General features: G+C 34.6%; 1 protein-coding gene across 1 annotated transcript in view; it reads right to left on the reverse strand.

Annotated features, from left to right (window-relative positions):
* Positions 1–425, reverse strand: part of LOC119588818 (drosulfakinins-like) — a 20,979-nt gene that overhangs the window by 515 nt on the left and 20,039 nt on the right. The gene's annotated exons all lie outside the window — the stretch shown is intronic.

Consider the following 425-nt stretch of genomic DNA (forward strand, 5'->3'; position numbering starts at 1 on the left):
GTATTTTTCATCCCTTATTTTTCTCCTGTAAAGTTGCAAGTCCTCTTTTATTTGTTGTTGATTCCAATATATATATCTTTCCCTTTTTTTGACCCGCAGTATGACCTCGACATCAAAGCCAACCCTTACATTCTAGATAGCCATAAACAGTAAAAGCAAGAGGCATGTGCTGTTTCGTACGATTCTGTCGCTCTCTTTCACTCAGACAATAAAGAAGACAAATACGTGAAATAAAGTACTATGTTCAAGCAAAATGCACATGAAAGAAAATCCTGGATAATGAACCTTTTTTTCTTGTATAATTACTATTACGACAGAGAACGTTTTCCAACCATTACAAAATATGCTGCGTTGGCTAGACACAGTATGTAATGTTTTAAGTAAAGATGATATAACATGGCCAGCATGTTTATAACCAAGATCAT

This window comes from Penaeus monodon, chromosome 24 (assembly GCF_015228065.2).
Source record: "Penaeus monodon isolate SGIC_2016 chromosome 24, NSTDA_Pmon_1, whole genome shotgun sequence".
In the NCBI taxonomy this organism is placed as follows: Eukaryota; Metazoa; Arthropoda; class Malacostraca; order Decapoda; family Penaeidae; genus Penaeus; species Penaeus monodon.